A 16,248-nucleotide genomic window follows, 5' to 3' on the forward strand; every position below is an offset into this window, starting at 1 on the left:
TTGTGTGCCCCTATCCCATGAAGAGCTTAAAGTGCAGGACCACGATGAGGAACTCTGTGTGGGGAAGCTGTGAAACTCACCTACCCTGTAATAAGTGATGGCATTGGAGATTTTTAGGACTTAATAAAGTACAAGAATGGGGGCATGGAAGAGAGAGACTGAGAATCAGGAAAATTGGGGGTGGGGTGGCCTCAGGCCTCAGCAGGATTAGATGAGGAGGAGGACCTGGGGAAGGAACATTAGCATCCACAAATGGCAACCCCATCTAGCCGACCTTCCCCCAAGAAGGTTAAATGGCAGGAAGGACTAAGTGAGCTGACAGAAACCAACATATTTTCTAATAGAGTTTACTCTCTGGAGAGTACAGAAGCAACCTTACTAAGCCAAGCCTACAGACAGCTCCCCTGGGTTAATGGGAATATGGTGAACAGCAGTTCCAGAAGAAGCAGTTTCATTTCAAGCTAGAAGAGGATAAAGTGTATAGGTCAGAGAAAGACCACCACACTGGAGAAGTTAAGCATAAAGTAGCATAAAGGAGTTCTGAGCACCCTGGTTTCCTGATGTGGAAAACAGTGATAAACCAGATTTCTAATGACCGCTTTTCAAGGGGGGCTGGGCTGTGGGTGAGAAGTGCAGGTGGAAAATCCAGGCAGTATTGCAGCATATAGGGCAAAGGATGGTGCCTGTTGTAACTTACACAGACCTCCAGAGGGGGAAGCCCAGAGCAGCCCAGGATTGGAGGGAACAAATATGGTTTTAAGTCAATTTAGCTCCCTCCTCCCTCTGGAATGCAAAGCCAGTGCTATATCTGAAAGATGCTCAAGCACAGAATCTCACCCCTGATAATTTCATTCTTGAACTTCTGTGTAAACCTCAGAATCTGCGTACTTGGGTACAAATCCTAACCTTTCTTTGAAGCCATCATTTCTGTACATTCATTTTAAATAAGTTTGTTCTTTTATTAAATCTGTTGGATTAAAGAAATATTTTAACAAATTCAGAAGTGCTTTATAGAAAATGTTTACAGAAAAAATGTTCAAAAACTTTTTACTGCATAATTAAAGACATAAACTTCCCCCCCGCCCAAAAGATCTAAAGGTTTCTTGGAATCCCCCCGCAGGTCCTCTACATCCCTAACAAAGACAAACTCATCTTTCCTTTAACACACTGTGTAATGAAAAACAGTAACTACTACAACATAAAAGATTTTTAATCATCCAAAGTGGTGCCTCTGTAGTACAAATCAAGGAATTAGCAGCAACTGATTTTACATAGCAGATAGAACAGAAGTGCCTTGAGGCAAATCAAAAGTCAGAGTGTACTTTTATAAAATGCTGAGGCTGAATTTGATTCACAGTAAGACTTAAACAAGCCTTTCATAATAATTCTATATGTAATATGATGTTTGTTCAAGCTAGAATAAATTAAAATATACCTTTTAAGGTTAACCTTCTGTGATCAAAATTGAAAAGCAAACCCCTTGCTTGACTTTCCAGACTTCGTTTACATTAGTATACAGCCATAGTATTAGGGAACTATTGACTTGGATCTCTGTGAGGCCATATATAGTATTGTAAGGTGATATTTTGGCAGATCAGGTATGGAGGTCTGACATACAGCTCTAGTTGGAGCCCTCCACCCGCCCTGGGGTGACAGCCCAAGCTGTAAGCCAGGCGCAGGGTTCACAGCAGAAAATCTACCAGCTTTTTCTTGTCAATTTCATGGCTCCACCACAGAACTGTGAAATTAACAAGAATTTTAGCCAACAGCTGATGTAAGTAATGCAGGGACCAAGTGTCGCCTTAACTACACCACTACACCGACATAAGAGCTGCGCCTCTGGTGGAGGTGGAGTTATTATATTGGTGTAGCAGGGCACTTACACCGGCAAAAGCAAGGCTATAGTTTAGAGGGTTGCTGTAGTTTAGAGGGTTGATTCAAGCACTCTTACGTTGACCTAACTCTGTAGTGTAGACCAAGCTTAAGTGACTAATTCCCTATGGGAGTCTTTAGGCAACTAGTTTCAGAGTGGTAGCCGTGTTAGTCTGTATCAGCAAAAAACAAGGAGTTCTTGTGGAACCTTAAAGACTAACACATTTATTTGGGCATAAGCTTTTGTGTGCTATAACCCACTTCCTCAGATGCATGGAGTGAAAAATACAGTAGGCAGGTATAAATATACAGCACATGAAAAGATGGGAGTTACTTTACCAACTGGGAGGTCAGTGCTAATGAAGCCAATTCAATTAGGATGGATGTGGCCCATTCTCAACAGTTGAGAAGAAGGGGAGAATATCAACAAAGGGAAAATTACTTTTCATAGGGCTAATGAGGCTAATGCAATCATGGTGGATGTGGCCCATTCCCAACAGTTGACAAGAAGGTGTGAGTATCAACAGAGGGAAAATTATTTTTTGTAGTGACCCAGCCACTCCCAGTCTTTATTCAGGCCTAATTTGATGGTGTCAAGTTTGCAAAGTAATTCCAGTTCTGCAGTTTCTCATTGAAGTCCGTTATTAAAGTTGTTTTTGTGTGTTTGTTTTTTTGAAGAATGGTCACTTTTAAGTCTGTTATTGAGTGTCCAGGGAGATTGAAGTGCTCTCCTACTGGTTTTTGAATGTTAAAATTCTTGATGTCTGATTTGTGTCCATTTATTCTTTTGCATAGAGACGGTCCAGTTTGGCCAATGTACATGGCAGAAGGGCATTGCTGGCACAGTGTATGCTGTTCTTCATGCTGTCCTTGTAGCACTGTTTGGGGTGGCCTTGATTCTGATGTCCTTGTGCCAATTCTCCATAGAAAATTTTTATGGGGAGTTGATATCAGGCATCTTAATGATGTGTCCAACCCAGCATAGTTGGGTCATTGCGGGCACATATCACATTGGTAGATGTGCAGGTGAACAAGCCCCTGATGGTGTGTCTGATGTGGTTAGGTCCTATGTTGGTGTACCTCGAATAGATATGCGGACAGAGTTGGCAACGGGGTTTGTTGCAGGGGTTGGTTCCTGGGTTAGTGTTTCTGTTGCGTGGTGTGTAGTTGCTGGTGAGTATTAGCTTCAGTTTGTGGAGCTGTCTGTAAGTGAGGACTGGCCTATCTCCCAAGGTCTGTGAGAGTGAAGAATCATCCTTCAGGATAGGTTGTAGATCCTTGATGATGCGCTGGAGAGATTTTAGCTGGGGGCTATAGGTGATGGCTAGTGGTGTTCTGTTACTTTCTTTGTTGGGCCTGTCCTGTAGTACGGGACTTCTGGGTACCCTTCTGGTTAGTCTCTAAGGTGCCACAAGGACTCCTCGTTGTTTAGGCAACTAAATATTTTTGAAATTCTGGGCTTAAGTCCATATTAGGCACTTAAATAAACAGTTCAGGGTAAAGTTCATCTGTGTGGGAGTGTAAGAGGGTGCTGGCCAGGAGGTCCTGAGCCAGGCCTCTGTTGGCCCAGCTCCAATTAAGAAGGAAGTGAAGGGGGGGAAGAGAAAGAAAAGGGAGGAGCCAAAGGCTGTGCATCCCTGCTGGCTAGAGAAGCTAGCTGTCCTGCAGGTTGCTGGTTTGGAGCTGACTGTAAATAGAAGGTGGTGGGAGCTGGCACTGAAAATAAAAAGCACTGGTGATTGCACTCAGAAGAGGTCTCTGGCTGATCTGTTGTGAGGGCTAGCGAAGGCCTCGTTACACATGGGGGCTCATCCGGGATCCAAGAGCCAGTGAACATGATTGGCGGCCCAGATATGGAGACCCTGCAACGACTGATCAAACAGCAGGAGCAGATGCATCAGGCCCTGCAAAGTTTTCAGCAGTCCCACCAGGCTGAGAGACAAGCCTTACTGACCTGGCAAGCAGAGCAATAGCAGAGTCTGCGAGACTTCATATGGGAGCAGGCCTGCATGCAACAACAGCTCCTGCAACGAGTGGTGAGTCCTGCAGCAGGGGAGGGAACCCGACTGCCAGGCTGGGGACTCTGTAAAATGAGCCCGGCGGATGATCTGGATGCCTTTCTTGGGACCTTTGTGTGGGTAACCATGGGTGCCGGGTAGGAGAGGGCAACCTGGGCCCTCCGACTGGCTCCGTACTTGATGGGAGAGGCTCAAGTGGCCTATATGGCCTTGAGCGACAAGCAAGCCCAGAACTATGAGGTGGTGAGGGTGGCCATTCTAGACCGGGTGGGCCTGTCGACGGAGCGGTACCGCCAGAAGTTCTGGGTGGCCCGATGAATGGTGGCAGTGCGTCCCCGGGAAAACGCCCAGAGACTAATGGACTGGGCCACCCGCTGACTGAGGCCAGAGACACGAACTGTGGGAGAAATGATGGACACATTGGTACTAGAACAGTTGCTGCAGAGCCTCCCTGAGAACATACACGTCTGGGTGAAGCGTCACCAGCCTGTCACTTTAGAGGCAGCGGTCAGGTTGACCGAGGAATATATTGAGGCAGAGGGTCCCTGGAAGGAGGACTGACCCCGGAAAGACAAGGAGTCGGGGAAGAAACTAGCAGAACTTTTTACCAGGAAAGGCCCGGAGAGAAAGGGGGAGCCCCGAGGAGCACCCAAGAGGCCCGCCAAGCTTGTTTGCTGGCAGTGTGGGAGACTTGGACACACAAAACATGACTTCCTGATATGGAGTGTGGTTGGGCTGAGTTTTGTGGCTGGACTCAGGTTGGGGAGGGGTGAAAAGGTGGGCAGAAACTGTCCAGCATCCCAGTGAGGATTGGGAGGAACCCCCAAACAGGCCTGATAGATACTGCATCAGCCTGTTCACTTGTACAGAGGGGGCTTGTGAAGCCACATTGGCTGATCACGGGGGCAAGGATGGCCCTCAAGTGTGTCCATGGGGACAAGAGGTCCTGCCCGGTGGCCCAGGTGCCCCTTGAAGTGCGGGGCTGCTTCGAATGTAAGCCAGTCGGGGTGCTAGAGGGCCTACCATACCCAGTGGTGTTAGGTAGGGACTGGGGCCCACTACTTAAATAGAATCGGAGGGGGCTGATATCCCTAATCCGAGGATCCCAAATGGGGAAGACAAGCAAAGTCCCAGAAATAACAAAGAAGAAAACCCTAGACAACAGAGCCCAAAGCAAGAAGACCTGCGAGAAGGGTGTACGGGGGAGACAGCCAGCCTGAGCCCCTGAGATGGGGAGAGGGGACAATTGGAGCACCCCACAACACCGCTACCTGGGGATGGGACCCAGAACTCGCTGGGTGGTGTGGGGAAACTGAGGCACAGAGGGTCCTGCAAGACGGTGGGATGGATCCTGACCCCCTACCAAAAATAAAGGGGGAACAGGGGACGGGACACCTGCAGGGGTGCGACTGGTGTGACGACCTGTGGGCAGAGGCGGAACTATGGGGGCAGCCACTCCCCAAGCAGTGTACATTTTGCGGGAGGGGGATGGAGAAAACCCCAGAAGAGGATGCCAGGGATCAGCTGGCCAAGAGTGGGGAACTTCCCCGGAGGAGCCCCCCAGGCAGAGGGGCCGAGGTCGGCCGGACCTGGCAGTTCTTAAGGGTGGAGGTGTGTAATAGGGTACTGGCCAGGAGGTCCTGAGCCAGGCCCCTGTTAGCCCAGATCCCAGGGCCGCCCGGGGTAGGGGGCAAGTGGGGCAATTTGCCCCAGGCCCCAGGCCCCGCAGGGGCCCCCACGAGAATGTCGGAGGCTCCCCCCCGCCTCCGCCGCCGCCTTTCCCTGGCGCCTCAGCGCGCCGCGTCCAGGAGTGGCCCTGGACAGCACTGCAGCCGCGTGGCCTGAGCTCCTCCCGCTCGGAGCCGCATGGTAAGGGGGGCAGGGCTCCGAGCTCCGGGCCAGGTGGCAGGAACTCAGGTCCTGTGGAGCCACACTGTTGCAGCGCTGTCCAGGGCCGCTCCTGGACGCGGCGTGCTGAGGCTCCGGGAGTGGGGGGAGGTGGTGGGAGTAAGCAGCATGATAAGCCCCTCTGAGCTGGACACCCCCCTGACCCTATCCCCCCACAGCCCTGACCCCCAGCTCCGAGCCCAGCCCCTCTGAGCCAGGCACCCCTGACCCCCCCATCCCTGATCCCCAGCTCCGAGCCTAGCCCCTCTGAGCCAGGCATCCCTCGACCCCATCACCCCACAGCCCTGACCCCCAGCTCTGAGTACAGCCCCTCTGAGCTGGGCACCCCCTGACCCCATTCGCCCACAGCCCTGACCCCCAGCTCTGAGCCCAGCCACTGTGACCTGGGCACCCCCCGACCCACAGCCCAGCTCCCCGCCCAGCCCTTGGCAACAGTAGCGCCATCCCCAGGCAGCTACAGCCCATTGGCACCAACCATCACCATCACCCAGCGACAACCCATTTTGTAATTGCAAATGTATACGTACCATTAAAGCATTTAATGTTTTTAAATAATGTATTTTGTGTATTTTCAAATTATTAAAAATTAATTTTGAATGTATTTCACTGATTATTTTTTACATTTCCAAATACATGTTACTATAGTATTGCAACTTTTTTTTATGGAAGGGGCCCCCAAAATTGCTTTGCCCCAGGCCCCCTGAATCCTCTGGGCGGCCCTGCCTGCTCCAATTAAGAAGCATTAATTGGGGCTGGCTGAGTAGGCCACACCAAATTGGTAGAAGAGAAGCACCTGCAGGCCTAATTAGCTGGGGGCTATATAAGGCAGGCAGGAAGTGAAGGGAGGTGAGGTGAGCCTGTTGGCTGGAGAAGCTAGAAGTTCTCCAGGTTGCTGGTTTGGAGCAGACTGTAAATAGAAGGTGGTGGGAGCTGGCACTGAAAATAAAAAGCACTGGTGATTTTTGCACTCAAGAGGTTTCTGGCTGATTTGTTGCGAGGGCTAGTGAAGGCCTTGTTACAGGGAGACAGAATTTTCTAAGGGGAGCTCAGATACTATGGTCACAAATTCAGTATAAGAACCTTGTAACAGTGACTTGCCCCTTTATGACTAGAGGGTCTGGAGCCTGCCAATGCTGTTTACTGATCACTCAATTACTGATCCCCTGGGCATGGAACTGGTGATTTCCTATGAAGTGCAGCAGGAGGTTACAGTGAAGGGGATGCTCAGGGATATTTGAGACTTTTAAAAATAAATAGGCTCCAGCAGAAAGTTCTGGTTTTGGAACTGAAACTACATGCAGGAAAGGCCTGGATGTGACCTGAAAAGAAGGTAAAATGGATAGATTTTTATTTTTAAGCTTATTGCAGGTGAATGAACCCAGACTCCAAGAAGGTAGGGAAACTGAGGCAGGCTGCCTGTAGTGTGACCCCAAGCTATGAGGGCGCTCCTGGTAGCAGACCACTCATTCCTAAACCTATATAGAACAGAATAGGCCAATTATTAAGGTACATATATCTGCCTTTAACAGCATGTAGTCTTGAGAATCTTCTTGTAATTTTAGAAAACCAGTTTACATTCTAACCCTCATTCATGTTTATAAATAAGAATTTTTTTTATTTTCAAATAATCATATTAATTCTTCTAGAATAACCCAATAATTGTGCAAAAGAGAATGGTGGTGGCTGTTTTTTATTTTATTTTTTTGCAAACAATGTTTTTAGTAAAAAGAAAAATGAATTAGAAGTGTTTATGGCTATTTCACACCTCTTTTACTCTAACGCTTGGTTTATTCTTAGCTGAATTTGGTATCATTTGGCAACATAATTAAGAGCTGTGATATTGCTCAATCTCCTATTCTAAAATACTCCTGAATGTCTGCTTAGAGAGAATGGGATACACTAACTTGGCAGACTAGATTTTTATTTGGATAGGATGTGCTGCAGTACCAGAGTTAAAGAAAAATAGTTAAGGAGTAAGGAGATCACTGGCCCCTAAATGCAAATTTAACTTTCAAAGTAGGTATTTTCAGGTGTAAAGCCAACTAGAAATATATACAGCACTAACCCCCCAATTCCAAAGGTGACACTTTAGAATGTCCCGGGCCAGACCTAAATCTCTGAATGCAGCAAGGATTAAAATCTGTACCCTTCTTTACATGGAGCTGTGGTACTAGGGCAATTGGACCTGCCATACTTCAGACTGTCTCTTCAAGCCAATTTAAGCCTTTTGTGCTGTTTTTATTCTCTAGTCTGAGGTTCCATCTGAACTGAGCCAGGGGATAGACCATCTCACTTTGGGACCACACATAGGGAATTCACTCCCTGAGGATATCCACCAGGAGTCCCTCTGTAACTGTCTTCAAGGCTCAAGGCAGGTCTTTCCATCATGGGAGATTGTGCTCTTCACTTCTCCTAAAATTAAGTGCACTCATTTTTATTTAACTTCTTCCTCTTTGTTAACTGCAAGATGCTTTCTGCAGGAAGGTGAATTTTACCATGTGCTCTGAAAACTCTCTTTCTGATCTTTTCTGGCAAGTTGTTCTATAGTTGAAAACTCTCCACTGAACACTCAGCAGTACCTGTAACTCTTGGGACCTTTACTTGGTGCTATAAGATGCAGTAAATCGAAAGGAAGCATTTCTTGAAGATCAAAGAGCTACATAAGCAGATATGGGCCCTAATCTGGCTTCCACTTCCAAAAATGCAACATTACATGTTCACAAACTGGGGCCTGCACTTTGCAAGTGCAAACATCTGGTAGAAAATGTACCAATTGAACATGTCCTTATATAGTCTAACACCTGTCCCTGATGAGCTTAATGAGTCTACAAAATAAGCTAGAGAACAGGAGCAGCAAACAGGGACATTTTGCAAGGGAGTTCTCCAGGTGAAGGAGTGATTATGTGACCCTCGGGGTGAGTTTGTCTGTAAGTTAGTTTGGTGTGTGCTTGTTGCTTGCTGTGTGTCCGCTTGACTGAGGTTTATAGTGTGATTTGTTTGGGGGGGCCGTGTGCTGAACCAAACGGCCTGCTAGGCAAGGCTGAGAGCTTTTTATGAGGCTTCGATCCCTAATCCCTTTAGGAGCCCTTAACCAGGGGTTACTCAGGAAGAACAGGGGTTTAAAAAGCCAGCTCCAAAGCAACCAGAGGAGCTAGCAAACAGGGGATTTCTGGAAGAGATTTGAGAGGGAGCAAGTGAGCCAGACATACCTAGCATTCTCTGAACTTCAGAAACAAACCTCCCCCACAAAAACAACAACAAAAACCCAACACTCCTACCCAAACAGCTGCAAATGTAAAATCAATTCAAGCAGAAGTCCAGCAGTAGAGTGGGGTAGCCTTGTGGGCAGATAGCATATGTGTGCATTTGGTGCAAGCAGCTCATGGCCCTCAAAGACCAAGCATGTGCTCTTGTAGCCAGAGTGGCTGAAGTGGAGGAGCTAAGGGAGACCAAAAAGTACATAGACAAGACTTTCTAGGACATAAGACGCTTCATCCTCATTCTGACATCCTCTGTGCTGTTGAGGAGGATGGAAGTCTCTGGGAAGAAGAATATCAAACTGGAGTGGAGAAGAACGATCCCATAGTTTTGACCTTCCTTCCAGATGATGTCATGTTATCCTCTTGCCCTGAGGATACTCCTCTGGGGGAGAAGATGCCAGTTATTAGAAGGAGACAATAATAGTTATGGGGGATTTGATTATTAGAAATATAGATAGTGAGTTTGTGATGACAGGGAGTACTTCATGGTAAATTGCCTGCCAGGTGCAAAGGTTACAGATCTCTCAGACATCTAGACAGACTTGTATGCAGTTCTGGGAGGAGCTGGTAGTCATGGTATGTGTAGGTATCAAGAACACTGGGGAAAATAGGTCCTGAAGGCTAAATTTAAGCTCCTAGGTAAGATATTAAAGTCCAGGTCCTCCATGATAACATTCTCTGAAATGCTTCCGTTCCATGCATAAAGTCAGGTAGACAGGAGGAGACTATACAGGAAGGATGGACTCCACCTAAACCACAATGGAACCAGATTTATGGCATTTTAAAATTAAAAAGGTTATAGAGGAGTTTTTAAAGTAAGGGCTGGGAGAAAGCTGTTAAGTATGGGGGAGCACATGGTTCGGACAAAGACATCCCATAGGGGAAGATCTATTAATGGGTATTTTCTATATCCGAGAAAGGAGGAGAGGATAGAAGTCAATAAAGTATGGATAGGAAGAGAAACAGTCAAATGAAAGAGTCCCATTCAATTACATCACATGAATAGGGCCCTACCAACAGGGCCGGCTCCGGGCACCAGCTTGCCAAGCAGGTGCTTGGGGCGGCCACTCCGGAGAGGTGTGGCACGTCCAGCTATTTGGCGGCAATGCGAAGGACCTCCCGCCGAATTGCCGCCGCAGATTGCGATTTTTTTTTTTTTGCGCCGCTTGGGGCGGCAAAAACCCTGGAGCCAGCCCTGCCTACCAAATTCACAGCCATGAAAAACATGTCTCAGACCATGAAATATGGTCTTTTGTGTGCTTTTTACCCTATGCTATACAGATTTCACGGGGAAGACCAGCGTTTCTCAAATTGGGGGTCTTGACCCAAAAGGGAGTTGCAGAGGGGACACAAGGTTATTGTAGGGGGGGTCGCAGTATTGCCATCCTTACTTCTGCGTTGCTCTCAGAGCTCAGTGGCTGGAGAGTGGTCACTGTTGGCCGGGCACGCAGCTCTGAAGGCAGCGCTCCACCAGCAGCAGCACAGAATTAAGGGTGGTGATGCCGTACCATGCCACCCTTACTTCTGCGCTGCTGCCTTCAGAGATGGGTGGCCAGGGAGTGGTGGTTGCTAACTGAGGACCCAGCTGTTCAGGCATACCAGGCCATCCTTACTTCAGCACTGATGCTGGCAGCGGTTCTGCCTTCAGCACTGGGCTCCCATCCAGCAGCCTCCACTCTCCAGCTACCCAACTCTGAAGGCAATGCTGCCACTAGCAGCAGCACAGAAGTAAGGATAGCAGTACCGCACCCTTCCCCCCCATTATGACCCCCCCTCCCCCCCCCCGCAAACTCCTTTTTGGGTCAGAGCTCTACAATTAGAACACTGTGAAATTTCAGATTTAAATAGCTGAAATCATAAATTTAACTATTTAAAAAATACTATGACCATGAAATTGACCAAAATGGACCATGAGTTTGGTCGGGCCCTACACATGAAGGTAGACAACTAAACCAGTATACAAATGCAAGTAATTCATGGGTGAACTTGAGTATCTAGTATTAAAGGAGGATATTGATATAATAGGCATCACAGAAACTTGGTGAAATAATGATAATAGGAACATGATAATAGCAGGGTACAAAATATATAGGAATGACAGACTAGATCATGCTGGTAGGGGAGTAGCACTATATGTGAAAGAAATCATTGAGCCAAATGTAGTAAAATGCTTAAATCAATCAAACTGTACCACAGAATTTCTATGGCTAGAAATTCCATGCCTGAATGATAAGAGCATAGCAGTAGGAATACACTACTGACCACCTGACTCTTATGGCAACAGTGATTATGAAATGCTCAGGGATATTAGAGGCTACAAAAATAGAAAAATCAATAATAATGGGGGATTTCATCTGTCCCCACATGAACTGGGTTCATGTCACCTCAGTACGGGATGCAGAGATTCAATTTCTACACACCATTAATGACTGCTTCTTGGAGTAGCTAGTCCTGGAATCCACAGAAGGAGAGGCAACTATTGAATTAGTCCCAAGTGGTACATAGGAACTAGTCCAAGAGGTGAATATAGCTGAACTGCTTGGTAATAGCAACCATAATGTAGCTACTTTTAGCATCCTGCAGAGGGATAACAAAGAAGTCCACCACGGGAGCATTACATTTCAAAAAGGGGAACTACACAAAAATGAAGAAGCTAGTTAAATGGAAATGAAAAGGAACAGTCACAAGAGTGAAATGCCTGCAAGCTGCCTGGAAACTTTTTAAAAACACCATAATAGAGGCTCAAATTAAAAGTATACCCAAAATAAAAATAGGAGGAGGACCAAGACATGCCACCAGGGCTAAATAACAGAGTAAAAGAGGCGGTTAGAAGCAAAAATTCATCCTTTAAAAACTGCAAGTTAAATACTACAGAGGAAAATAAAAGCATAAACTCAGGCAAGTCAAGTGTAAAAGTGCAATTAGGCAGGCAAAAAAAAAAGAATGTGAAGAGCAACTAGCAAAAGGCACAAAAACTAACAGCAAAAAATTCTTTAAGTACATCAGAAGCAGAAAGCCTGCTAAGCAATCAGTAGGGCCAAGGTGCACAAGGAGCACTCGAGGAAGACAAAGCCATAAGGGAGACACTAAATTAATTCTTTGCATTGGTCTTCCCTGCAGAGGATGTGAGGAGATTCCCACACCCAAAATATTTTTTAGGTAACAAATCTGAGGAACTGTCCCAGATTGAGATGTCAACAGAGGAGATTTTTGGAACAAACTGATAAATTAAACAGTAATAAATCACCAGGATCACATGGTATTCACCCAGGAGTTCTGAAGGAACTCAAATATGAAATTGCAGAACTATGAATGTGGTATGTAAACTATCACTTAAATAAGCCTCTATGCCAGATGACTGGAGGATGGATAATGTAACACCAGTGTTTAAAAAAGGCTCAAGAGGCAATCCTGGCAATTACAGTCCAGGAAGCCTAACTTCAGTATCAGGGAACTTGATTGAAACTATAGAAAGGAACAGAATTCAGACAAATAGATTAACACGATTTGTTGGTGAAGAGACAACAGGGCTTTTGTAAAGGGAAATCACGCCTCACTAAGCCATTAGAATTCTTTGAGGGCATCAACAAGCATGTGGACAAGTTGATATAGTGTACTTGGACTTTCAGAAAGCCCTTGCGAGGTCCTTTACCAAAGGCTCTTAAGCAAAGTAAGCTGTTGTGATAAAAGGGGAGGTCCTCTCATGGATCAGTAACTGGTTAAAAGACAGGAAACAAAGGGTAGGAATAAAATGGTCAATGTTCACAGTAGAGAGAGGTAAATAGTGGGATCCCCTAGGAATCTGTACTGGGAGCCAGAGGCAATGCATGGGGGCACTCGGGGTCAGGTGCCCCCCAGATTTCTGCCAATGTTCACACCAGAACATGGCCAGCAGCAGTCTTTCCACACTGTGAAGGAGGGAAGGGACAGGAGCTTCTTCCAGCCACAGGGGGAAAGAGGGGAGAAGGGATGACCAGGCCCATGTCTTTGCTGAGGTCACCCTTCCTTCCCCCTCCCCAATCGTGGCTGGAAGCAGCTCCTGTCCCTTCCTACCTGCACTGCACGGAAAGGCAGCTAACACCTCCAGCCTGCTGGTGGCCACCAATAAAACCCAGCCGCTTTCTGTCCCCCGGCTGCAGCGCAATCAGGAAGGGATTAAGGCGTCATGCATCAGGGCCCCAGGGAACCTGATTGAAAGGGCTTCAGCAGCCAGAGAGGTGGCTCAGCAGAGGAGGGTGCCTAGAGGATGGAGTAGCCCTGCTTTCCCGGAGCGGCAGGTGGGGGAGCGAATCCAGGAAGTTTTTGGAAAGTTTAGGGGACAATTTCCTGGTGCAAGTGCTGGTGGAACCAACTAGGGGCAGAGCTCTTCTAGACTTGCTGCTCACAAACCGGGAAGAATTAGTAGGGGAAGCAAAAGTGGCAGTGACCATGAGATGGTCGAGTTCAGGATCCTGAAACAAGGAAGAAAGGAGAGCAGCAGAATACAGACCCTGGACTTCAGAAAAGCAGACTTTGACTCCCTCAGGGAACTGATGGGCAGGATCCCCTGGGAGAATAACATGAGGGGGAAAGGAGTCCAGGAGAGCTGGCTGTATTTTAAAGAATCCTTCTTGAGGTTGCAGGGGAAAAAAAACAGCCCTCTGTGGAGAAAGAAGTGGTTCGGGACTATTTAGAAAAACTGGACGAGCACAAGTCCATGGGGCTGGATGCGCTGCATCCGAGGGTGCTAAAGGAGTTGGCGGATGTGATTGCAGAGCCATTGGCCATTATCTTTGAAAACTCATGGCAATCGGGGGAGGTCCCGGATGACTGGAAAAAGGCTAATGTAGTGCCCATCTTTAAAAAAGGGAAGGAGGAGGATCTGGGGAACTACCGCCCAGTCAGCCTCACCTCAAGGAATCAATTCTGAAGCACTTAGAGGAGAGGAAAGTGATCAGGAACAGTCAGCATGGATTCACCAAGGGCAAGTCATGCCTGATTAACCTAATTGCCTTCTATGATGAGATAACTGTCTCTGTGGATGAGGGGAAAGCAGGTGATGTGTTATTCCTTGACTTTAGCAAAGCTTTTGATACAGTCTCCCACAGTATTCTTGCCAGCAAGTTAAAGTAGGTTGAATAGACTATAAGGTGGATAGAAAGCTGGCTAGATCATTGGGCTCAATGGGTAGTGATCAATGGCTCCATGTCTAGTTGGCAGCTGGTTTCAAGCGGAGTGCCCCAAGGGTCAGTCCTGGGCCAGTTTTGTTCAATATCTTCAATAACGATCTGGAGGATGGCGTGGACTGCACTTTCAGCAAGTTTGCAGATGACACTAAACTAGGAAGAGTTGTAGATATGCTGGAGGATAGGGATAGGATACAGAGGGACCTAGACAAATTAGAGGCTTGGGCCAAAAGAAACCTGATGAGGTTCAACAAGGACAAGTGCAGAGTCCTGCACTTAAGACGGAAGAATCCCATTCACTGTTACAGACTAGGGACCGAAAGGCTAGTTCTGCAGAAAAGGACCTAGGGGTTACAGTGGACGAGAAGCTGGATATGAGTCAACAATGTGCCCTTGTTGCCAAGAAGGCTAACGACATTTTGGACTGTATAAGTAGGGGCATTGCCAGCAGATCGAGGGACGTGATCATTCCCCTCTATTGGACATTGGTGAGGCCTCATCTGGAGTACTGTGTCCAGTTTTGGGCCCCACAGTAGAAGAAGGATGTGGAAAAATTGGAAAGAGTCCAGTGGAGGGCAACAAAAATGATTAGGGGTCTGGAGCACATGACTTATGAGGAGAGGCTGAGGGAACTGGGATTGTTTAGTCTGCAGAAGAGAAGAATGAAGGGAGATTTGATAGCTGCTTTCAACTACCCGAAAGGGGGTTCCAAAGGGGATGGATCTAGACTGTTCTCAGTGGTACCTGATGACAGAACAAGGAGTAAAGGTATCAAGTTGCAGTGGGGGAGGTTTAGGTTGGATATTAGGAAAAACTTTTTCACTAGGAGGGTGGTGAAGAACTGGAATGGGTTACCTAGGGAGGTGGTGGAATCTCCTTCCTTAGAGATTTTTAAGGTCAGGCTTGACAAAGCCCTGGCTGGGATGATTTAGTTGGGAATTGGACCTGCTTTGAGCAGGGGGTTGGACTAGATGACCTCCTGAGGTCTCTTCCAACCCTGATATTCTATGATTCTATAAGAGGGTGCTAAGCACCTACCTGGAGGCTGCTGTGGAGCCTGCAGGTTCGGGACGGGAACAGGCTGTAAATTGCTTCCCCCACTCCAGAGCCTAGCTGGGGGGTGGAAAGGCTCCCCTGTGCCAGCGCTGCATGGGGCTTTGGTGCACACAGGGCTCCGTTCCTCCTGGGCAAAACCCTGTGCAGGAGGGTCTTGGGCTTTCCCAGGGCGCCAACATGGCCAGAGGCAGTGGAGAAGGAGGGAAACTTCTGGCTAGGCTGCAGCTGTGATAAGTGCTCCCTCCAGGGACTGGTTCTCCGCATAGCGCTGGGAGTGGGAAGTGCCCCGCCAGAGAACATTGGGGCTGGGTGTGGGTGTGAGGGGGCAAAGACAGATAGATGGGGAGCTGGGGGAGGGGGCAGCGAGGAGGGGAGCATATAAAGGCTGGATGGGTGGGCAGCAGAGGTGATGTGGGGTGGTCATATGAACCCCAACCTTTACATTGTGCCCCCCCCCCCACCACCACGCACACACTATGGACAGTTACGAGTTTCCTCTGCTGGGACCAGTGCTGTTCAACATATTCATTAATAATTTGAAAAAGAGAGTAAACACTGAGATGGCCAGTTCTGCAGATGATACAAATTATTCAAGATAGTTAAGTCCAAAGCAGACTGCAAAGAGTTACTAAAAGATCTCACAAAACTGGGTGATTGGGCAAAAAAGTGGCAGAGGAAATTTAGTGTTGATAAGTACAAAGTTATGCACATTGGAAAACATAATCTGAACTACATTTACAAAGTGATGGGGTCTAAATTAGCTGTTACCACACAAGCAAGAGATCTTGAAATCATTGTGGATAGTTCTCTGAAAACATCCACTCAATGTGCAGCAGCAGTCAAAACAGATAATAGAATGTTAGGAAAGGGATAGATAATAAGACGGAAAATATCATAATGCCAGTATATAAATCCATGTTATGCCCTCACCTTGAATACTGCATGCTGGTTGCCCCATCTCAAAAAAGA

The sequence above is a fragment of the Chrysemys picta genome, chromosome 2 (assembly GCF_011386835.1).
Source record: "Chrysemys picta bellii isolate R12L10 chromosome 2, ASM1138683v2, whole genome shotgun sequence".
NCBI classification, from domain to species: Eukaryota; Metazoa; Chordata; order Testudines; family Emydidae; genus Chrysemys; species Chrysemys picta.